This window comes from Phocoena phocoena, chromosome 3, assembly GCF_963924675.1.
Source record: "Phocoena phocoena chromosome 3, mPhoPho1.1, whole genome shotgun sequence".
Lineage (NCBI taxonomy): Eukaryota > Metazoa > Chordata > Mammalia > Artiodactyla > Phocoenidae > Phocoena > Phocoena phocoena.
Genome location: NC_089221.1, coordinates 138,677,957 through 138,702,739, shown reverse-complemented (window position 1 = coordinate 138,702,739; position 24,783 = coordinate 138,677,957). Strand labels below are relative to the sequence as shown.

The 24,783-nt window shown below is 36.4% G+C and overlaps 1 protein-coding gene across 3 annotated transcripts in view; it reads left to right on the top strand.

The window, feature by feature from the left end:
* GABRB2 (gamma-aminobutyric acid type A receptor subunit beta2) overlaps positions 1-24,783 on the top strand; it is a 292,384-nt gene that overhangs the window by 18,288 nt on the left and 249,313 nt on the right. The window lies entirely within an intron of this gene.

The window sequence follows — 24,783 nt, the reverse complement described above, 5'->3', positions numbered from 1 at the left end:
TTTCTACTTAATTGTACTTAACCTTTATGAAATAGTTATGCCTTCATACAATCTTTAAATTTTGGCAAGTTGAAAATAATGCTACTAAGGGTAAGCTAGGATGAAGTGAGAGAGTGGCATGGACATATATACGCTACCAAATGTAAAATAGATAGCTAGTGGGAAGCAGTTGCATAGCACACGGAGATCAGCTCGGTGCTGTGTGACCACCTAGAGGGGTGGGATAGGGACGGTGGGAGGGAGATGCAAGAGGGAGGGGATATGGGGATATATGTATACGTATAGCTGGTTCACTTTGTTATACAGCAGACACTAACACAACATTGCAAAGCAATTATACTCAAATAAAGATGTTAAAAAATAATGCTACTTGTATTTTGGTTGTAATTGCAGTATAATTTATGAAGGAATTTGGAAGGAAATTTACTTAACGGTATTGGTTCTTCCTATTGAAGAACATACTGTGTCTCCTCATTTATACATATTCTTTTATGTCCTTCTGTAAAATTTTACAGTTTTCTCTGTGTAAGTCTTGCAGATTTCTTGTTAAATTTATTCCCATAGAGCTTACATAATTCTTGTTAAATTCAGTGCTTTTCAGTTTTTATGGTTATTGTGAATGGGATTTTTATATCCAGTGATTATTTTTCATTCCTGGCCAAAAGAACAAATGCCATATAACCACCCTAGAAGGGGTGTCTTTTAACTTTACAACTCAGAGCACCATTTCCATTTCAATTTATGCATACACCTTGGGTATATCACTAATATATTTAAGATGTATGCACAGAAACATTGTGCATTTTTTTTGCAGTTTGTTATATTTCTAATAAGCGCAAACATTTTAAAAGTGATTGTTTTATTTCCATTTCAGTCTTCTACATAGGACGGATTTACTTGGCCCCATAGAACCAACACAAATTACCACTGAGGGTACAGTCCAGATTTAAAGCAGTAGTCTCTGCTTAATAGATCCCATTTTTTATTTTGTACATAATAACTTTATGAAAACAAGAAAATTTTTTGGATGCAGTAAGCCAAATTATCATCATTGCTATATCTAAACTCTGGTGTCTATTACTTGAAGTATGGATGATTCAATTACAAATAGTTCAGGAGGGGCTATTTCATGTTGAGAAATATGAAATATTTCTCAGAAAATAAAACACCATAACTGATACACTGTGTGCGGATATTGCTACAAATACTGTTTCAGAGTGAAGACTTGGCTAGATCATGACTTTTATCCACAGGCTTGATCACCAAAGATTAAGAACTATAAAAGCTCTTTCATTATGGTAAATTATAAATCATAATTGGTTTGACTGTTTTAAATACATTTTTTTACATCTTTATTGGAGTATAATTGCTTTACAATGGTGTGTTAGTTTCTGCTTTATAACAAAGTGAATCAGTTATACATATACATATGTTCCCATATCTCTTCCCTCCTGTGTCTCCCTCCCTCCCACCCTCCCTATCCCACCCCTCCAGGCGGTCACAAAGCACCAAGCTGATCTCCCTGTGCTATGTGGCTGCTTCCCACTAGCTATCTACCTTACCATAGTGTATATATGTCCATGCCTCTCTCTCACTTTGTCTCAGTTTACCCTTCCCCCTCCCCATATCCTCAAGTCCATTCTCTAGTAGGTCTGTGTCTTTATTCCTGTCTTACCCCTAGGTTCTTCATGACATTCTTTTTCTCTTAAATTCCATATATATGTGTTAGCATATGGTATTTGTCTTTCTCTCTCTGACTTACTTCACTCTGTATGACAGACTCTACGTCTATCCATCTCATTACAAATAGCTCAATTTCATTTCTCTTTATGGCTGAGTAATATTCCATTGTATATATGTGCCACATCTTCTTTATCCATTCATCTGATGATGGACACTTAGGTTGTTTCCATCTCCGGGCTGTTGTAAATACAGTTGCAATGAACATTTTGGTACATGACTCTTTTTGAATTATGGTTTTCTCAGGGTATATGCCCAGTAGTGGGATTGCTGGGTCATATGGTAGTTCTATTTGTAGTTTTTAAAGGAACCTCCATACTGTTCTCCATAGTGGCTGTACCAATTCACATTCCCACCAGCGGTGCAAGAGTGTTCCCTTTTCTCCACACCCTCTCCAGCATTTATTGTTTCTAGATTTTTTGATGATGGCCATTCTGACTGGTGTGAGACAATATCTCATTGTAGTTTTGATTTGCATTTCTCTAATGATTAATGATGCTGAGCATTCTTTCATGTGTTTGTTGGCAGTCTGTATATCTTCTTTGGAGAAATGTCTATTTAGGTCTTCTGCCCATTTTTGGATTGAGTGGTTTGTTTTTTTGTTATTGAGCTGCATGAGCTGCTTGTGAATTTTGGAGATTAATTCTTTGTCAGTTGCTTCATTTGCAAATATTTTCTCCCATTCTGAGGGTTGTCTTTTGGTCTTGTTTATGGTTTCCTTTGCTGTGCAAAAGCTTTGAAGTTTCATTAGGTCCCATTTGTTTATTTTTGTTTTTATTTCTATTTCTCTAGGAGCTGGGTCAAAAAGGACCTTGCTGTGATTTATGTCATAGAGTGTTCTGCCTAAGTTTTCTTCTAAGAGTTTGATAGTTTCTGGGCTTACATTTAGGTCTTTAATCCATTTTGAGCTTATTTTTGTGTATGGTGGTAGGGAGTGATCTAATCTCTTACATGTACCTGTCCAGTTATCCCAGCACCACTTACTGAAGAGGCTGTCCTTTCTCCACTGTACATTCCTGCCTCCTTTATCAAAGATAAGGTGACCATATGTGCGTGGGTTTATCTCTGGGCTTTCTATCCTGTTCCATTGATCTATCTTTCTGTTTTTGTGCCAGTACCATACTGTCTTGATTACTGTAGCTTTGTAGTATAGTCTGAAGTCAGGGAGCCTGATTCCTCCAGCTCCGTTTTTCGTTCTCAAGATTGCTTTGGCTATTCGGGGTCTTTTGTGTTTCCATGCAAATTGCGAAATTTTTTGTTCTAGTTCTGTGAAAAATACCAGTGGTAGTTTGATAGGATTTCATCGAATCTGTAGATTGCTTTGGGTAGTATAGTCATTTTCACAATGTTGATTCTTCCAATCCGAGAACATGGTATATCTCTCCATCTATTTGTATCATCTTTAATTTCTTTCATCAGTGTCTTATAATTTTCTGCATACAGGTCTTTTGTCTCCTTAGGTAGATTTATTCCTAGATATTTTATTCTTTTTGTTGCAGTGGTAAATGGGAGTGTTTTCTTGATCTCACTGTCAGATTTTTCAGCATTAGTGTATAGGAATGCCAGATATTTCTGTGTATTAATTTTGTATCCTGCTACTTTACTAAATTCATTGATTAGCTCTAGTAGTTTTCTGGTAGTATCTTTAGGATTCTCTATGTTTGGTATCATGTCATCAAATTCATTGATTAGCTCTAGTAGATTCCTGGTAGCACCTTTAGGATTCTCTATGTATAGTATCATGTCATCTGCAAACAGTGACAGTTTTACTTCTTCTTTTCCAATTTGGATACCTTTTATTTCTTTTTCTTCTCTGATTGCTGTGGCTAAAACTTCCAAAGCTATGTTGAATAAGAGTGATGAGAGTGGGCAACCTTGTCTTGTTCCTGATCTTAGTTGAAATGCTTCCAGTGTTTCACCATTGAGGATGATGTTGGCTGTGGGTTTGTCATATATGGCCTTTATTATGTTGAGGAAATTTCCCTCTGTGCCTACTTTCTGCAGGGTTTTTATCATAAATCGGTGTTGAATATTGTCGAAAGGTTTCTCTGCATCTATTGAGATGATCATATGGTTTTTCTCCTTCATTTTGTTAATATGGTGTATATCACATTGATTGATTTTCGTATATTGAAGAATCCTTGCATTCCTGGGTTAAACCCCACTTCATCATTGTGTACGATCCTTTTAATGTGCTGTTGGATTCTGTTTGCTAGTATTTTGTTGAGGATTTTTGCATCTATGTTCATCAATGATATTGGCCTATGGTTTTCTTTCTTTGTGGCATCCTTGTCTGGTTTTGGTATCAAGGTGATGGTGGCCTCGTAGAATGAGTTTGGGAGTGTTCCTCCCTCTGCTATATTCTGGAAGAGTTTGAGAAGGATAGGTGTTAGCTCTTCTCTAAATGCTTGATAGAATTCGCCTGTGAAGCCATCTGGTCCTGGGCTTTTGTTTGTTGGAAGATTTTTAATCTCAATTTCAGTGCTTGTGATTGGTCTGTTCATATTTTCTATTTCTTCCTGATTCAGTCTTGGCAGGTTGTGCATTTCTAAGAATTTGTCCATTTCTTCCAGATTGTCCATTTTATTGGCATAGAGTTGCTTGTAGTAATCTCTCATGATCTTTTGTATTTCTGCAGTGTCAGTTGTTACTTCTCCTTTTTCATTTCTAATTCTATTGATTTGAGTCTTCTCCCTTTTTTTCTTGATGAGTCTGGCTAATGGTTTATCAATTTTGTTTATCTTCTCAAAGAACCAGCTTTTAGTTTTATTGATCTTTGCTATAGTTTTCTTCATTTCTTTTTCATTATTTCTGATCTGATATTTATGATTTCTTTCCTTCTGCTAACTTTGGGGTTTTTTTGTTCTTCTTTCTCTAATTGCTTTAGGTGCAAGATTAGGTTGTTTATGCGAGATGTTTCCTGCTTCTTAAGGTAGGATTGTATTGCTATAAACTTCCCTCTTAGAACTGCTTTTGCTGCATCCCATAGATTTTGGGTCGTCGTGCCTCCATTGTCATTTGTTTCTAGATATTTTTTTATTTCCTCTTTGCTTTCTTCAGTGATCACTTCGTTATTAAGTAGTGTATTGTTTAGCCTCCATGTGTTTGTATTTTTTACAGATCTTTTCCTGTAATTGATATCTAGCCTCATAGCGTTGTGGTTGGAAAAGATACTTGATACAATTTCAATTTTCTTAAATTTACCAAGGCTTGATTTGTGACCCAAGATATGATGTCTCCTGGAGAATGTTCCATGAGCACTTGAGAAAACTATGTATTCTGTTGTTTTTGGATGGAATATCCTATAAATATCAATTAAGTCCATCTTGTTTAATGTATCATTTAAGGCTTGTGTTTCCTTATTTACTTTCATTTTGGATGATCTGTCCATTGGTGAAAGTGGGGTGTTAAAGTCCCCTACTATGAATGTGTTACTGTCGATTTCCTCTTTTATGGCTGTTAGTATTTGCCTTATGTATTGAGGTGCTTCTATGTTGGGTGCATAAATATTTACAATTGTTATATCTTCTTCTTGGATCAATCCCTTGATCATTATGTAGTGTCCTTCTTTGTCTCTTCTAATAGTCTTTATTTTAAAGTCTATTTTGTCTGATATGAGAATTGCTACTCCAGCTTTCTTTTGGTTTCCATTTTCATGGAATATCTTTTTCCATCTCCTTACTTTCAGTCTGTATGTGTCTGTAGGTCTGAAGTGGGTCTCTTGTAGACAGCATATATATGGGTCTTGTTTTTGTATCCATTCAGCCAATCTGTGTCTTTTGGTGGGAGCATTTAGTCCATTTACATTTAAGGTAATTATTGATATGTATGTTCCTATTCCCATTTTCTTAATTATTTTGGGTTTGTTATTGTAGGTCTTTTCCTTCTCGTGTTTCTTGCCTAGAGAAGTTCCTTTAGCATTGTTGTAAAGCTGGTTTGGTGGTGCTGAACTCTCTCAGCTTTTGCTTGTCTCTAAAGGTTTTAATTTCTCCATGAAATTTGAATGAGATCCTTGCTGGGTAGAGTAATCTTGGTTGCAGGTTTTTCTCCTTCATCACTTTAAATATGTCCTGCCAGTCCCTCTGGCTTGCAGAGTTTAAGCTGAAAGATCAGCTGTTAACCTTATGGGGATTCCCTTGTGTGTTATTTGTTGTTTTTGTCTGCTGCTTTTAATATGTTTTCTTTGTGTTTAATTTTTGACAGTTTGATTAATATGTGTCTTGGCGTATTTCTCCTTGGATTTATCCTGCATGGGACTCTCTGTGCTTCCTGGACTTGATTAACTATTTCCTTTCCCATATTAGGGAAGTTTTCAACTATAATCTCTTCAAATATTTTCTCAGTCCCTTTCTTTTTCTCTTCTTCTTCTGGAGCCCCTATAATTCAAATGTTGGTGTGTTTAATGTTGTCCCAGAGGTCTCTGAGACTGTCCTTAGTTCTTTTTATTCTTTTTTCTTTATTCTGCTCTGCAGTAGTTATTTCCACTATTTTATCTTCCAGGTCACTTATCTGTGCTTCTGCCTCAGTTATTCTGCTATTGATCCCATCTAGAGTATTTTTAATTTCATTTATTGTGTTGTTCATCATTGCTTGTTTCATCTTTAGTTCTTCTAGATTCTTGTTAAATGTTTCTTGCATTTTGTCTATTCTATTTCTAAGATTTTGGATCATCTTTACTGTCATTATTCTGAATTCTTTTTCAGGTAGACAGCCTATTTCCTCTTCATTTGTTAGGTCTGGTGGGTTTTTATCTTGCTCCTTCATCTGCTGTGTGTTTTTCTGTCTTCTCATTTTGCTTATCTTACTGTGTTTGGGGTCTCCTTTTTGCAGACCGCCAGTTCGTAGTTCCTGTTGTTTTTGGTGTCTGTTCCCAGTGGCTAACGTTGGTTCATTGGGTTGTGTATGTTTCCTGGTGGAGGGGACTGGTGCCTGTGTTCTGGTGGATGAGGCTGGATCTTGTCTTTCTGGTGGGCAGGTCCACGTCTGGTGGTGTGTTTTGGGGTGTCTGTGGACTTATTATGATTTTAGGCAGCCTCTCTGCTAATGGGTGGGGTTGTGTTCCTGTCTTGTTAGTTGTTTGGCATTGGGTGTCCAGCACTATAGCTTGCTGGTCGTTGAGTGAAGCTGGATGTTGGTGTTGAGATGGAGATCTCTGGGAGATTTTTGCCCTTTGATATTATGTGGAGCTGAGAGATCTTTTGTGGACCAGTGTCCTGAAGTTGGCTCTCCCACCTCAGAGGCACAGCACTGACTCCTGGCTGGAGCACCAAGAGCCTTTCATCCACAGGGCTCAGAATAAAAGGGAGAAAAAGTAGAAAGAAAGAATTAGTAGAAGTAGAAGGAAAGAAAGAAAGAAAGAAGATAAAGTAAATTAAAGTAAGATAAAATAAAATAAAGTTATTAAAATAAAAAATAATTATTAAGAAAAAAAAACGGAAGGATAGAAGCCTAGGACAAATGGTGGAAGCAAAGCTATACAGACAAAATCTCACACAGAAGCATACACATACACACTCACAAAAAGAGGAAAAGGCGAAAAAATCATAAATCTTGTTCTCAAAGTCCACCTCCTCAATTTGGGATGATTCGTTTTCTATTCAGGTATTCCACAGATGCAGGGTACATCAAGTTGATTGTGGAGCTTTAATCCGCTGCTCCTGAGGCTGCTGGGAGAGAGTTCCCTTTCCCTTCTTTGTTCTCACAGCTCCCGGGGCTCAGCTTTGGATTTGGCCCCGTCACTGCGTGTAGGTCACCGGAGGGCGTCTGTTCTTTGCTCAGACAGGACAGGGTTGAAGGAGCAGCTGCTTCAGGGACTCTGGCTCACTCAGGCCTGGGGGAGGGAGGGGTATGGAGTGCGGGGCGGGCCTGTGGCGGCAGAGGCCGGCGTGACGTTGCACCAGCCTGAGGCGCGCCGTGCGTTCTCCCGGGGAAGTTGTTCCTGGATCCTGGGACCCTGGCAGTGGCGGACTGCACAGGCTCCCCGGAAGGGAGGTGTGGATAGTGACCTGTGCTCGCACACAGGCTTCTTGGTGGCGGCAGCAGCCGCCTTAGGGTCTCATGCCCGTCTCTGGGGTACGCGCTTTTAGCCGCGGCTCGCGCCCGTCTCTGGAGCTCCTTTAAGCAGCGTTCTTAATCCCCTCTCCTCACGCACCAGGAAGCAAAGAGGGAAGAAAACGTCTCTTGCCTTTTCAGCAGGTCCAGACTTTTCCCCGGACTCCCTCCCGGCTAGCCGTGGTGCACTAACCCCCTGCAGGCTGTGTTCACGCCGACAGCCCCAGTCCTCTCCCGGCGCTCCGACCCGAAGCCCGAGCCTCAGCTCCTAAATACATTATTAATCTGAACAATTCTAATTATCATTCTGAGCCGGTCAGCTAGAATAGTTTAGTTTATGCATGAGATTTTTTAGAAAATATCTCAATGAATGTTATAAAAGTTTGGAGGAAATATACCATATACATTTTACTGGATTTAGTGACTCCTTAGTTGAGTTGTAACTTTTGTGGTGGTTAAATCAGATGCGCCTTCTGAGCCAAAGCTCAGAAGTTGTAGGAGAAAAGAATTCTATAAACTAGCTCCACATTGTCAATAGTATACAGTATTTGGCTGTCATGCACATAGACACACACGCATACACATGCATATGTAATATAAAACCAAGTATGAAATGGTTATATTTTTCCTAAGTAATTACTTATTATTTATCACTAAGTAATCAACTTATCAGGTTGAATTATTTAAGACTAGTGAGCTTAAATTAGATGTAGACTGGAATATAATGTGAAATTAACAATGCTGCATTCATCAGCTTGAAAAGACCTTGGGTATCCTTAGGCAGGAAGGTGTGCTTCCTGTGACTCAACATAGGGAAACTAAAACAAAGCTGGAATTCCATGCTATTTTGCATGAGTTTACTGAAAATACATTTTTATATGCAAAATGAAATGTCTATACTAGAATCTTTTTGTATTAAAGTATGGACATGCTACATTTCAATAAATTCAGACTTGATGTATCAGGAGAGGCTTAAGTCTTTTGAAAACTGTCTCGGTTTTGTATATTTTTATAAAAAATATAAATAAAGTACTATCATAAATGGAACACTTACTACAGCACAATTGAAAGGGAATACAGATTTATTTCTCCTTTTCAAAGATAATTATGAAATTTTGTCTTCAAAGATATACTTCAGAGTACTTTTTAAACTGGATTTTAATGAGACACGCTTTTGACGCCTGTGCTTTTCAGCTAGTGTTGGCCAAAAGATTACTGATATTTTAGAGCAGAAGTAAACCAAATATGGCTGGGTGCCTGTTTTTATTTTTATTTTTTATTTATTTATATGTCTTTTTGGCTGTGCTTCATGGCTTGTGGGATCTTAGTTCCCCCGCCAGGGATTGAACCCAGGCCCTGGCAATGAAAGCTCCGAGTCCTAACCAGTGGACCACCAGGGACCATATGGTCTGCAAAGTCGAAAATATTTACTATGGGGTCAGTACAGAAAAATAAAAGTTATTGTTTGTTTTGAAGCAATAAGTATGGCATGAAATATAACATACTCTGTATATAATCCAGTGGAAGGTACAGCATATGAAATTGCATATCATTACTTGGTTTTTATGCTTGTATATTTGTTAGGACTTCACTTGAAAGGTAAATGATTCAAATTAAGTAAGAATGTGTTAAAGGTGTAATTTCATGGAGAAATACATTTTTATTAATTGAGGTTATTGAAGCACAAAAAGGAAAACATCTTTATTAAGATTGGAATAGTTATGGAAAATAATGTGAGGCACTTTGTGTCATATTAATTATCTTAGATTGGCTCTTCAACTCTCACAGTTTTTAAAAAAGTGATAGCAGTTTATGTTCAGATTTGTTGACAGCAAATTATGAAGTTTTATGAACTAATAACATATGGATGCTTTTGAGAAGATTGATATATTGTTGGTATAAGAATTAGAATCAAGAAAATCTTTTATACTCTTGAACTTTGAAAGTTTTGCTCTACTAGGTAATAATACCATTGCTTTGTGTCATGAGGTCAGGACCGTGTCTGTTTTCTTGACTATTCCAGTCTCAGCCAGGTCTAGCTCAAAAAGGTTCTGACTCACAGAAGTTACATAAGAAATGAATTAAACACGTTAGAATAACCTATAATTCCTTTTTAGTTCTTTTTGCTCTTAAGAAGTTGCAATGCAACAAAATTATAGTTTTGTTCAGAAGTTTTTATCCTTTGCTTACATTGAACTTGCAATTTTATTTGAAGGGTGTTTTCATTGATTTTCAGAATTTGTTCTTGGAAGTCTTGTACAGCATTATCACAGTAGTCCTACAGTTATGTAAGGATCTGCATATCAGTAAAGATGACTGTAGAATACACAAATCTCTTCAAAAATGCTTCCCAACTTGACATCTTTAAGGCAGATAGCATTCACTCCTGAAGTTTGGACACTGGAATCATGGCTAGGATTAAAAACTAAACCAAAGAGCAGAGCTAAGCGGGAGTACCAGATTGTACATAAAATAAGGTATAATTGTTGTGAATTAACGTTTAATAAATATGCCGTAATATTTCAGATGTAAGAAGAGCAGGAAAATTAACAATGAATTAATTTAGCCTCTCAGATAAATAAAGCCAAATTGTAACCTCGATCCCCGAACGTCTTTATTAATATTGTCTTTGAAGTTGAAGTATTTAAAGAATTGAATGATACACAATCTGTTTTTTATTGCTTGGTTAGAACTAAATGCATTTGGTTGTTACTTCTCCCACTGGTAGAAATTTAGTTTTCTTTCTTAAAACTGACAGAAGTAGGGTTACTTGTGAAAATTTATGGGGTGTATGTTTTCTCTTTGGTGTTTTTATAAACACTGGTAGCATTTCATAGTAGTAGTTGAAAATCTAGGCCCTGAAGTCTTGGCTCTTTCTAGTTACAAGCTGTGTAATTTGGTCCAGATTACTTAATTCATTAAACTATCCCTTTTCTCGCCTGTAGAATAGGATTAATAGTAGTATTAGCCTTAAAATATTATTCTAAAAGTTAAATGATTTAATATGCATAGAAGAGTTAGTAAAGTTCTTTGCACATAATAAATTTCAATAAATAATATCTAATAATAATATCACACACACACATAAATAATTTTATACGATGCCCCAAGACCTCTGACACATTCATGATTTCAGTTTATACACAATGGACACCAAATCAAGGGTAATGTTATCCTGAAGGTAATTCTTTGTGATAATTCAGTGTTCAAAGAAGCTATGGAGTAGACAGATTCCTAGATACTAGGGCACTAGACTAGGATTCAGGAGACCTGTATTCTAAATCTGGTTCACCTACGCACTAGTGTGTGATCTAAACCACAGTTAGATTTCTGTTGGGAGAGTGGGGAAGGATTGGGTTAATATATCCTTCCAGTTCTGAAATCCTGAAGACTGAGTCTAAAAAAATTTTTTTAACAGATATTTTTTATTTCTAAATTGTTAAATTTGCAGCCAAAGTTGGAAAGAACTAGGGAAAAAAAAAAGACAGAATTGCTTATTAGGCCAGAAAAAGAGCTGACAAGTAGTAGTTGTGTTGTTTATCAGAAAATGTGCCTCTTTCCAACTGAATATTTTGCAATTGTTTTGCAGAATAAGCACTTTGCTAATTCTGTAGAGCTTTAGGGGTATAATCATCCCAAGGTGTTCTGGCTGCAGGATGAGGCTATGAAGTTGTTAGATGCTAATATTTCTATATGCTAATATCTGTTCATATTTCTGAGAATTTTACTGAGAAGCTAAAATATAAAACAAATCACCAATTCCACTGTCAGCTCTTTAGTTTTCTTTCTGAATCAAATGTGTGTTATCTTAAAAGTGTGATAACATGTAGGGGGCTATTAAATGTACATGAGTCTAACAAGAGTGTTGTCTTCGAAAGACAAAGATCAAAGGTTCATATACAGAAGATGACACCCTTCTTTTTGGAAATAGCCTGGGATTTCACCTTGGGAAATTCAGGTGCCCTACAACATGGCTTTATAGCTCCCCTTTGCCTTCTATGATAGAAGAAAATAAAAGAACTGATTGTACAGCTTAGTAATGCTAGAAAGACCACTCAGTCTTCTCTAGTTCATTTGGAAGTAATTGCCAAGGTCATTCTCAGAGTGTGAAAAATAGTAAAATAAAATACAAATGTTCAGAGTACACAGCCTGTCCTACCTTCACAGTTTGATTTACTTGCTTTGCTGAAACAGAAATCTATGACTTTGACATCACAGAGTTGCTCAGATCTCATCCTCCATAGTTTGGTTTAGATACCATCTTTCAACACTATTTTTTGAAATTTAATATGTGCTACCAAAGCTATTTCCTGGTTAAGTATAAATACTTAGAACAATGATAATACCAACGCTAACATTTTTACCACATCTGAGGTTTTTAAAAGCACTTTAATATAACCTACCACATTTGATCCTCTCACCATTTCTGAGAGGAGTGAACATAACAAGTGTTTGTATATCTTTCCTTCTCTCCCTCTCTCTCTTTCTCTTTTTCAAAGAAAAAAAATATCCAGGGTTGTTAAGTGACTTATTATTACTTAACTCATATGGTTAACCTAATAGCAAAATTTGAACTAGAATCCTGATTTTACAACTCAAGTCCAGTGTTCTATTTACTCTTTCAGAAAGCACATGAGTGGAAGTATAATCAAGGAAAAGGTTTTGTCAAGTATTGAGTGATGGGGGTTTTGGTGACCAGGATTAAGGTACTTGGAGTAAGCACCAAATACATTGTTTTGAAGAGCTGATAAACCTAATAGTTAATCCAAAAGGAGCAAGTTGGGTTTGCTAAACATCATTTCATTTTAATGCCTTGGGCAATCTCAAGAAACCACTAAAACCGGTGGACCTCCAGCTTTTCTGTCCCGGTGAGATTTGTCTAGGTTTGAAGGATTGGTATACTTAACCAAGCGTTGTAAAATTAGATGTTCCTAGTCACAGCCAACAAAGTAGATCTCTTGCAGACAGCCACCCAAGTCAGTAAGTATGATTTGTTATATCTGTTTTCTGAGGCAGTGTATTGCATCAGCTGTTGTTTGGCAAGCCTTATTTTACCGTTGAAGTCTAATGTGGCAAGCTGTGGTGAGGAGTTCAGCCATGCTCCTTTTTTGTTGATTTCACAAAGACAAATATGCGTTATCTATGGTCCTAGAGCCCATACAAAAACAACAGAGCTTCTCCCCTGGGATTAGCCAGGTTATCAGCTGTCATAGTATGCATGCATTCTTGTGAACTAGTTTCATAGTACATGGTCTGGACACGGATGGACTATATTAATATCTCAAGCACATGTGAACTTAACCAAGTTACTAATTCCTGAGCCTCAATGTCCTCATCTGTACAATGAAGTAAGTCTCCTCCTGGAGTTATTGCCAATTATATATGACAGTGTCTTTAATTTTTTTAGGATATCTCCTGGGAGAGGAAAGCATTCGGCATTCATTAAAAATCAGGTTTAATACATATGAATGTTGGCTATCACAGTATGTCAAAAAAGAGGGACACCCTTCCCAAAGAAGCTAAGGAAAAAAGATGAACTAGTGGTCAGCTGGTAACTGAATATTGAGAATTTGAACAGACTAAAAAAAGTAAAAGAGTCTTTTCATTTTCTAACTCCATAGTTACATAAGGATTTGTTCTTTGTTAAATTAAAGCATGCAACTAAATATTAGCAAAGCAAAAAGGCATCTACAGGTCACTATGTCCCGGTCTCCTAATTTTATGGTGAAAGAGCTGAGTATCAGTTAGGTAAGTGTTCAAGATTATAGATGACACAAGACAAGTACTCTGACATCGAGCTTTTACAAGCCTGTTCTCCCTACATACTCTTAGAGGCAGCTGCAGACATAACTTCCTAATTATACAACTCACAAAACCTCCTGTCCAGGTGGGAGGCTTGCATCTTTTTTTTAAGTTGCTAGGAACTTTTTCCTCTTTCCTTTAATGTCCTTACATTGCACTTGGTGGTAAATTATCTTAAAAGCAGGTCGCTAAGACCCATTTTCTGCTCCATTTTAATGCAAAATCTAACATCAACACTGCTAAAGAGGCAAAAACAATGCTGGAAAAGAGAACTATAGAAAGAAAATATGATCATGGTGTTCGATGCCATCTAAAACAATCAAATGTATTGTCTATCCCACTTTGACCTCGCTTGGCTTGTTGGAAAGATTTCTTTGACTTAACTTTTATATCACACAATTTGCAGATTTAGAGAACAAACAAACTGCAGAATGACTTGTAAAATTTCATCTTTCTTCACCTTTGTTCACGTTCAAATCATTTTTTTATCTTCTTAAATTGTGATATTATATTTTAATTTTAGTTTCCCATAAAAAGGTTCCTGGGATTTTTCAGAATTTAGTCCTGTTCCTTTAATCTGCATTTCCTTTAGTAATTATGAACCATTTATTGATTGCATTTATGCTTTAGTTGGTGCCTCAATCTTTGATGAGACTTACATCTAATAAAATTATGATAATGATTTTTGTTGAATCTCAGAAGTTTCAGTGCAAGTCTTCATTGATTTTCCCTTCATCAGTAGATATTGGGTGGCCACTTTTAGTGGTAGAATGATTCGCAGAAGGGTAGGTACCTAGGGGAGAGATCATAAAGCCTCCTGCATACATTCATGATTGTGTTTCTAAAAAAAAGTGTTCCTCTTCAAAAATCGGTGGTATCTTAGTGTAGGCCAAATATAATCACTCACTGTACTTCAGGGAAAGCAGTTTGGAATTGCAAGGTAATTGAAATGAACGTATGGTGAGTGCACTCTGTGAGTCTATATGTGCGCATGGGTCAATTTCTAGTCTCTTTTTAAAGTGTTATCAGTTCAGCTGTGGCTCATGGTCTCCAGAAGGAAACCTCTGACCTGCTTAGTCATCTCTTTTCTAGTATGTGTTAAAGGGCGTAGCAGCTTTCAAAATAGTGACATCTAAACTTAACCTTTCTTTAGAGACTCTGAAAAGGCCATCTGAACATGTTCATTACCACTTCATGAATTCTGCCCTGAAGCTACATACTGTTCTTTGTTAACCTTGTAAAGCTCAAAGGTAGTTGTTAGATTGGTGCCTAAGAAACGGCCACTACTGCTTTCCACAGTGATTTGTTTCAAGAGTTAATAAATTCCACTTTGAACTCAAATTTGGTATTGGAGCTTGGGTCAATAGCTTGTGTTATAGGTATGACACAAAGAATTCTGATTTAGTTTATAAATTGTAGTTTATAATATGTCTTTTATTACTTTTGAAAATAATGCATATGCTTGAAGATATCTTCTCAAAATACCCAGTGGTACCCAGACACTCCATCAGTGTCTCTTTTTTATTACCTAGTGTGAATCAGAACATTTCTTTGTCATGTGGGTATATTTATAGCAACTTTTAGAAATCTTTGGCTTCTGTGGGATGCAGTGTTTATGAATGGTATGCTCTCAGTAATCAAGAATAATTCTACGGTCAAGTAGCATCACCTATAAAAGACTGCTTTATGGTGGCGTCATAAATATAATAGATATATTTCTAACTTTCACAGTCAAATGTACTTTTACTATAAACTGTTACAGAAGTCAGAGAGTCCCAGAGGATTTTAACTGATGATTAAAAACATTAATCCCGACAACCTGTTTTTCAGTGAAGTTATAGCAACAGGGAATGGTAATGTCCCCAGTTGGAGATGTCTGTATGAGGCCTCCTTTTTAGACACATAAAAACTTGGTCTTTATTTCCCTTATAATTTGTTTTTTAGATCACTGGGATTTTTTTAGATCAGGAACTCCTATTTTCAAGGGGATTCTTTTTGTTCATACTTTTTATTTTGTATAAAATATTGAGAAAATAATAAGCTTTCCCCATGTGGTACAGAAAGTTCTTTTCTTCAAATTTACCTCTCATGAACAAATCAGAAATTTCCAGTTTTATTTTGTCATCTATGAGTTATTTCAGGCACACTCCCTTCTTTCTCACCAAAATTTAGGTAGGATATGTTCATTAGACTCAGCCCTTTAAACAGACCCCTATGGCATTAAGGCATGATTCTGTGACTTAATAGGACCCATTTGGCAGCCTGAGTATAGAGAGTGATGCAGTCAGTGGGTCACTATAATTGAAGCAATGCCTAGCCAAATTTTACATTAATTCCCCCTCCAGGTTTTCTTGCAGGCCATAGGAGGATGAGTGGCACAGACATAAAAACGTAATGTGTAACCTTATATTACCCCAAATTGCTTCAGCCAAAGTCATTGGGAAAAACAGTAGTTATCCACCATACTTATAAGTCAAGATCAAGGTTAATTAACCCTTTTAAATCTAACTCACATTATTTTTTGTAGTGACCTCACTCTTTGCCTGCTGCATAAATTCATTGTCAGAGAGAAACTCAAATTTGAGTTACTCCCAGCCCTAAGGATACAGTGTTATATATCCTATGAGATCTAGAGTCTTTTATGTTGCCTTTGGCAGGTATGACCTTATTACTTCTTGCAGAATGATGTGAGAAGATTTTCTCTCAGGGTCACTAATCTAACTCTATGAAGGACATAAGAGGGAAACTTTTATGCCTCTCAAGGACACCGTAATAATAACCACATATACCTGATAATATTCACCTGGTCCCAATTCTGCCTCCATCACAGCTGTCCTGGTGAAAAGTTTGGGCACAAACACATAATGAATGTTTCATATAATATCCCTCATCATGCCAGTTTCTGTCCTGTTAATTTATGTATTGTACCATACCATCAAAATTCAGTCACAGAACAGATTAAGGCCTAGTGAAATATCTGGAAAATTGATGCTGCTTTACAGACATGAAAAAGATGCGAATGTTTACTAAGTGAGATGAGGTGAGCTGTTCTCATAAGTAGAGATTGTTGCTAGGAACAAAAGTAGAGACATCTCCAGGACTAGGAACTAATAGATGTGAATGACCGTGCTTTTCAGTTCCTTGAGTCAGAGCTTCATTTTTTTTTTTTGCGGTACGCGGGCCTCTCACTGTTGTGGCCTCTCCCATTGCGAGCACAGGCTCCGGACGCGCAGGCTCAGTGGCCATGGCTCACGGGCCTAGCCGCTCCGCGGCATGTGGGATCCTCCCGGACCGGGGCACAAACCCGTGTTCCCTGCATTGGCAGGCGGACTCTCAACCACTGCGCCACCAGGGAAGCCCCCAGAGCTTCATTTTTATCTTTGGCACTTGGGCTATTGATAGCAGTCCGTTATACCTTTCTTTTTGTTTTGATTATTTGAACATGGATTGAGCAAAACAATTTTTGGACAAAGTAAATTTATAATTTCCCAGTAAGCGTATTTGGTGAGATGTGCTACAGTGGCACTTGCAAGAATAAAATCCATTGTGTTGAAATCTTCCTCAAAGACAAGAATTAGGTGTTCTCTTTCTTTTGCACACCCACAGCACATGTATCAGAAGAGTGTTCCATATCAGAAACAGCACTGCTCTTAACATCATAAAATAGCTGAGTACAAGTTTGGTCTCATTAATTACCTATGTTTGGGGAGGTTTCATTGCCTTTCTTATCTCCAGTTTTCTCTTCCATAATTTGGGCGCAGAAGTGATTAACTTTGGTTGCAGTGATGAAATCATGTGTCTTCTACAGAAACCATGGTATCTATAGGGGTTAAGAAGAGGAGTTTGGAAGTCAGGCAGTCACCAACCGTGAAACCACAGCTGATTCACATCGTTTCCTCATCTGCAAAGCGGGGATAATGATAATATCTACCTCATGGGGTTGTTGTGGCGATTAAATGAAAGAATCTATATAAATCCCTTCATACTGTACACTTAATAACTATGAAATATTCAATAAATATTAACTGAAGTATTGAGAAATATATATATGGCAAAGCAGTTGAGATTAGTCAGCAACAGTAAAAGACCTTCAACTTATTTAAGTACCATTAAATGCAGGTGATGCTAATTGGTATAATTTTGCAGATGAGGAAAGTAAGAGTAAGAACGTACAGTACACGTGACCGCCCCACTGGTAAATGCTAGGGTCAAAACTGAAAGTCTTGTAAGCAACACTCAGTGCTCATTTACTAAAACTGCTGCCTCTTGGCAAACCTCCGTGAAGCATTAGGCAGACAAGCTACCCAGGAATCAAGCCAACCTTTGCACGCCAGGTTAGTCGTACCTCTGACTTCCTCACATACCTTTTTAGCACGGCATGCTGCTTGTTCTCTTGTTCTAGTGAAATTATGATACCTGTTGATTATTTCATAAAGGTGTTTTCTTACCTATAAAACAGATATGGTAATGGGTTTCTCTTGAAGCTATTTGAGAATTACATTTTTAATATATTGAAAATAATCTTAAGGCGTTCCAGCCACAGAGTAGGAATTCATAAATTATTTTTTGTTATTAACAGGAAAAAGGCAAATTCCTTTATCAGCTCTTCTCCATGTGCTTCTAACCTTTAGCTCTAAGAAGCTTAGTTAATACATTTGCATGGTAATTAAAAATCAGTGACGTTTAAAGGACCTTAAATCCAGTGTGGAATTAATGGGATATGTGAAGCATACCAGAACTTGAATATTTTGTTTAGCCAATTGCAGTGCTTAGGAAAAATCTCTAGTAGAGTTCCTCACAGCTACACTTGTATGTAATAATATACTTATTCATTTCCCAGATTAAAAAAGTCTATTTTGCAAATTGTCTCCTAGGTAGAATGGAACATATTTTCCAATAATAGACACGTTGCTGAAAACAAAAGTTTTATTTTACTTTTGATTTTTTTTGCACTTTAGCTTTCTTTTAACTCATATTTAGTAGAATGTTAAATATGGTTTTAGAGAAATCTTGAAGATTTTAATGTGGAAGTGATCAGGGGGATATTTTTAATGAGAAAAAAAAAACGATGTCACTTAAAGAAGAGGTTGATTTAAAGGCCGAGTTTATATTTCCTAACATGGTCCTTTTTCTTCTCTCTCTATGCTGTATTTCAAGTGAACTCAGCAGCAGTTGAAATTAACTGGTCTAAATGGATAGAGTATAATTGCGTATGGCAGCATTGCCAAACATGGATTAATGATATTGTGATGGTTAATTTTATATGTCAACTTGATCCTAACTAATATAGGTATTATAGCTACTCCTTAATGAGCACTTGCTCTGATAAGGCCTTGGGTTAACATACTTTTTCTTTCCTTTTTTTTTTTTAACATACATTTTCTTATTTAAAAGTCATTAACAATTCTGAGAGTAAGGTGTATTTAATGTGCAGAAAGTAGAGATTAGAAAGCATAAGCGATCTCTTAAACTCACAACATCTCCTAAATGAAGGAGACCAGTTTGGCTCAAAATCTAAGCTAACGTTTGAGACGACTGGAGTATGACTGAGGAATCTGGGAGACCTCAGAGCACTGTAGAATTGTCTAAAAGGCCCAGAGTCTACGGTGACTGTGGATCCTCTGTACATAAGTTTCATAATTAGTGCACAATGTTTTGCATGCACACTGAAGGCCATTTTCAGACAGTCAACTTGTAAGAATGACTCCATTAAAATATACATATATATACAGTTTAGTGATAGAAAGAAGGCAAAAAAATGTACTTTCTCATTCTTGTTTTTATTTATTTATTCAACAAATACTCATTAAGCATTTACTCTAGGGCAGACCCTCTTCTATGTGTTTTATATTTAGGAGATGAAAAGATGAACACGACAGACCAGATCTTTTATATTATGATGCTTCTTCTAGTACAGGAGATAAACAATAGTCAAGTCAAAATGCAAACAAGAATATGATACATTATTCTGTGCAGGAAATAAACAGGTGGATGATGAGGGAGTAATTTAGGGTAGAGGGGCTGTTTTAGAACAAGGGGGGAGCCCTCCCAAGAGGTTGCATTTAAGCGCATGGTGAAGGATGAGAGGGTGCCACTTTTGGGAATAGTTGAGGGAAGAGTGTCCGAAACTCTGGTCAGATAATTAGCAACACATTTGTGACTATTTAAGCAAAAGTGTCAGGTGATGAGCACATCATTGTGTTCTCTAGAGCTGCCATCATGAAGTTCTGGAATGAAATCACACTTGGCTAACATTTTTGGCTGGGAAGAGTATAACTATATGAAAAACATTTCCTTTTTTACTTCAAATGAAATATAGCCCCAAATTCCTGACTTTGAAATGAATTTGTCTTTGAAAACATAAATGGTAAGGAACCCACATTTTAGTACTGTTTAGTACTGAGCTTCGGTGCAGTTGGCATTTCCAGTGTGTGTGATTTTTTTGTTGCAATTTTTTTCTATTGATGGTTGGTGTTAGTTGGGATATTTGGCTATCTGTTATAGATGAGAGTACTAGAGATTTATCTAAATCCTAGTATTTTGATATAAAATCTTGTTTGAAATTCAATTTGTTTGGTTTGGTAATATTAATCCTTAAGTTTTCAAAACAATATGTAATGAACTTACACTGAAGATAGTATTTCAGTATATTTCCTATTCTAGACTATTATTATTTTGCATTTGTTGGCTCCGTTTGAAGCTACTGCTTTGCTTTTCAACTTAAGTGATGAAGAAGTTTTGTTTTGATTAGTGGCTTAGTAAGAATAGCTTATGTATTATATAACTGGATGGTAGGAATTATAAATGTTTAAACTTTGTATACTTCTCTATATTTTTAAAGGTTTTTTTCAAAGACTGTTTATTTTACAGTCTGAAAAAGATGTTTTCTTGAATGTAAAATAAAATAGTGACACAGTTTATATAAGAGCAAGATTTTCTAGGTGTGTTGATCTGTCTTTTTAACCTTTCTCTGTCTTCAGTTTTGATATAGAATAGTACAATAACCTCAACCATCAGATTAAATCTCTTCATGGGAAACACCACTATAATGATGTATTTAGTACATATTTGAGGTTGCTACTTTTGCAGTCATTGTAGACAAGCCCTTTTACTTTACCATAAAACTAACTGTGGTGTGGTATGAGTACACACAGTCAAAATGCTAATAGTATCATGTTTATTTCCATAACCTGATAATCATTATCTTGTCTATTGTGGTGTAGAAGGGATATGGTTCTGAGCCTCTAACAATTATGAATATACACTTAAAGACCAAAGAAATACATTAGAAGATGCAAAAATTTAGGGATATTCAAATCATTAGGAAAAATGGATTTTTCTTCCTTCTTGCCTTCTTTCCATAATGATTTTTTTAGTGGAGTATAAATGTCAGATATAAAGTAGTTAGGATATACTGATGGATATCCAAATTTAAAGACCCAACTACTGTCCTTGAGACTGTAGTGGAAATCTGGGCTTAAATAATTAAAACTCACAAATAATAAAAGTTTTTAAAGAGTGAGAGAACCTTATATTTTGGATTTATGTTGAAAAATAATTTTCTGAGAAAGTGAAAGCCAAGCTGAATCTTAGAAGAGTAATCAGAATTAGCTCTATAGAAAGATTATGCTAGTCACAGTGTGAAGAGGGAACTCAAGCGGGCGACTTTAGAGGCAGGGAGGCCTTTAGGAAGTAATGCAAGTGGCTAAGCAGAAATGACGGTGGCCTTCCCTAGGACAGTGGCGATGGGGTATGGTGGAAAGTTTCATATTTATGCACTGTGTACTGGTTGTAGAAGGCCAGTGTTTGTTCTCATTGGTCAGTCTGTATATCACACTGAGTATAATATCTTTAGTGTGATTCATGGGAGGAGGTGGTATGAAGAGAGGGTTGAGAAATATTTATGAGGAAGAGTCAAAAGGGTAGACGTGTAAATAAATAATGACAGTGCTGAGTGCAGTAATCAGCCTGGGTGTGTGTAAGATAGAACTGATCCTAAGGATACAGTGAGCATGTCAGAGAAGACTTTTCAGAGAATGTGATGCCTGAGCTGGTTTTACTCCAGTAATAAATGAAACAGGCTGTTGAGGGAAAAGAAACAGCACGTGCCCAGTTTGCAAGGCAATAAAACAAGAGTGTGATATTCAGGGATGTACACATGGATTGGCATTGCTAACCTATAGTGTACACAGTAAGAAGTGGTAGGCATATTACTGGGAAGCTATTTTCTCTTGCAAGACATTGGGGTGGATGAAAATCACTGAAGTTCCCTTAGCTAATCATATTTAATGTATTTTGTATCTGATATTTATTAGTTGTTCAGGTACTTTAATCAAAGAGTGAATTGTCCATGGCATGTTTTAAATCTATTTTTTTGAGACTTAATGCAAAGTGAATGAAATAAGAGCGATCTAGCGCTCCACTTATGTAGTGTTGCCTCATTTCTTTATATAGCTTTCTGTAATGGAGTTAAGTATTGCTGCTTTAAAAAGGAGCCACAAAGCCTCTCCGGAGAGAGAATAGCTTAGAGAAAATTAGGTTAGTCTGGCAAATTCACTCTACCTTAATTATACAATGGTGGTTTACAGATTTACATGCCTTGTTTTTATTATATTAGCAAAAACTTGATGATTCTAGGGCCATGTACCATAAATATGATGTGTGAAACCAAATAAGAATAGCTAAGGAGAATAATTTGGCCTACCCTGTTCTGAATTGGTGCTGGGGCCAGATACTGTGTACTTATCTCTTTATCTACTTACTGTATTCCCAGGTCTCTTTGTTGTTGCCTCTTCTTCATGGAAATCACAGACTTGGTCCTATTTTCTGTTCAGAAACCTGGACCGTTTATCTTCCTTTTTATAAATTTAGTTAAAAGTTACTTACTTAAGTTTGTTTTAATGTCTGTCTACTTGCTGAAGTGTCAACTTGAGAGGAGCGATGTCATCTTGAGAGACAAGAAATGTAATGTGGTATTCTTTTTGGTACGATAGTGTTGTGATCAGGGTTCTACATTTGGGGTCAGAGAAATTGGATCCAAATCCCAGCCTCTATCTCTCAAGCCTCATCTGTAAAATGAGGACAACATTGTTACCCATGTCAGCGTAGTCTTAGTTTATCTATCAGCCCTCTCCCCGTCCAGAGTGCAAGCTTTATGGGAACAGGGAAATCGACATCCAGTTTGTTGTGTGCGAGAGCATTGCTTGACACACTGTAAGTTCTTAAATATTTGTGGAATAAATGAATTAATAGGCAACCTATGTAAGCTGTGTAGTGCTTCTGTGAGGGTTAAATAAGTTTTTTATCTCTAAAGCTCTTAGCACAGTGCCTATGACAGAGTAGGCATTTCGTGATAGAAAAAAGAATCTGCTTTTATTTAATAGCTAGTATTAAAACAATTTTTCTCTTAAAACAGTCTTTGCACATTTTTGTTCAAGTCATTTTGTGTAGATCTGTTTCCATTTATCTTGGATAAATAGCCAGTACTAAGTGGGATTAGAGAGTTTTTGTGTAGTTATGTTTAACTTTACAAGAGACTGCCAAACTATTCTCCAAAGTGGTCATTTCACTTTACACCCCCACCAGCAGTGTATGAAAATTTGGTTTGCTCTACATCCTTGCCAACTGTTGGTGGTGTTCTTTATAAATTTAGCCGTTCTAGTGGGGGTGTAGTGGTATCTCACTGTAGTTTTAATTTGCATATTCTCTGATGACTAATGCTATGGAGCAATTTTTCATATGCTTTTTGACCGGTTTGCATATCTTGTTTTGTGAAGTGTCTGTTTTAGTTTTTTGTTCAGTTTTAATTGGCTTGTTTGTTATTTTATAACTGAATCAGTTATGTACACATTCTGCTTATAGTCCCTTACACGATATATATACATCTATATGTGAATGTATATTTTTTTTCTTTTTTTCTCCTGGTCTGTGACTTGTCTGTTCGTTTTCATAGCAACATTTTTTTCCTCTCAGTAGTTTCATTTCAGCGTAATTTTAGATTTACAGAGGAGTTTCAAAGAGAGTCCAGAGAGTTCCCAAATACCCTTCATCTAGCTTCCTCTAATGTTAACATCTTATGTAACATTTTTCAAAACTAAGAAATTAACATTGGTACAATACTATTAAATAACCTACAGTCTTTATGCAGATTTCCCCAGTTTTTCCACTAATGTCCTTTTTCTGGTCCGGAATGCATTCTAGGATACCACATTACATTTAGTTTTCATGTCTCCTTAGTCTCCAACAATGTGTGATAGTTTCTTGGGCTTTCCTTGTCTTTCAGGACCTCAGAAATTTTTTAGGTTCTGGTCATTTATTCTTTGGAATATGCCTCAGTTTTGGATTAACAACTTTTTATAAGCAGAAGTTTTAATATTTTTTGGAGTCCACTTTAGCACTGTTTTCTTACCTAATTAATGCTTTCTGTGCTCTGTTCAAAAAATCTTTGACGATCTAAAGGTTATAAAATATTCTCCTATGTTTTCTTCAGGGAGCTTTATAGTTGTTGCTTTTATGTTTAGGTCTATGATCCAATTTGAATTAATTTTTCTCTGTGGATTGAGATAGGAAATCGACGTTCTTTTTTATGGATAACAAGTTTTCCAACATTATTTGTTTAAAAATTTGACCCTTTTTCACTGTATTGCTTTAGTGTCTTTGACAAAAATTAGAATATGTGTGAGTCCCTTGCTGGATTCTAGTCTGTTCCATTGCTCTCTTCGTCTCATGCCGGTATCACCATCTTGATTACTGTAGCTTTACATCAGGGGTTGATAAACTTTTTGTAAAAGAGGTAAACTGTAAGTGTTTTGGGTTTGCAAGCCATAAGGTCTCTCTTAAAATGACTTGGCTCTGATGTAAAATGATAGCAGCCACAAATAGTATGTAAGTGAATGGCTGTTTCTGTGTTCCACTAAAACTTTATTTACAAAAACAAGCAGCCAGCCTGTGGGCAACAGTTTGCTCATCCCTACTTTAGAGTAGGACTTGAAATCAGATCATGCAGGTCCTGTAACTTGGTTCTTCTTTTTTGTAATTGTTTTGGTTTTCTAGGTCCTTTGCAAGTTCATATAAATTGTGGAATAAAGTTATCAATTTCTGAAAAAAAAAAAAACCCTGCTGGAAGATTTATTTTGATTGCATTGAATTTACATATCAATTTGGGGAGAATTGACAAGAATATTTTGTCTT